The sequence below is a fragment of the Trichechus manatus genome, unplaced genomic scaffold (genome assembly GCF_000243295.1).
Source record: "Trichechus manatus latirostris isolate Lorelei unplaced genomic scaffold, TriManLat1.0 scaffold00241, whole genome shotgun sequence".
Taxonomy (NCBI): Eukaryota; Metazoa; Chordata; class Mammalia; order Sirenia; family Trichechidae; genus Trichechus; species Trichechus manatus.
The window spans coordinates 730,143-730,849 of NW_004444177.1; positions in this window are offsets into that span (position 1 = coordinate 730,143).

The following is a 707-nucleotide window of genomic DNA, read 5'->3' on the forward strand; positions in this document are numbered from 1 at the left end:
CACCAAATATGCTTTTGGAAGAAATAGTTTATGGTGTCCTAGTACAGCATACACTGGCAAGCAACCACTGAAGCCGAGGGAAAGAAAGGAAACGTCATGAGATATTGTAAGCATTAAACGAATGACGTTTGTGGAAGTGGTTAGCATAGGTCCTGGTGCATAGTAGATGTCCAATAGTTTTCTCTCTCTCTCTCTCCTTTTTCTCAAGTAATAAGAAAAATCCTAATATATGCAATATTTATATATTGTTGTCATTAGCCGTCATTGAGTCGATTCTGACTCATGACAACTTTATGTAGAGCAGAGAGAAATGTTGCCTAGTTCTGCACCATCCTCACAATCACTAGCATGTTTATGTCCATCATTGCGGCTGTTGTTCCAATCCATCTCACCGAGGGTCTACCAAGTGCTCATTGTCCTCTGCTTCACCACACTGATGTTCTCCTCTAGTGATTGATCTCTCCTGGTGACATATACAAAGCAAGTGAGTTGTGCAATATTCCGTTATGGTCCATAAGGTTTTCATTGGCTAATTTTTGGAACTAGATCGCCAGGCCATTCTTCCTAGTCTGTCTCAGTCTGGAAGCTCCACTGAAACTGGGTGAACCTCTGGTATTTGAAATACTGGAGGCATAGCTTCTAGCATCATAATAACATGCTAGGCACCACAGTATGACAAACTGACAGATAGGTTGTGGGTATATATA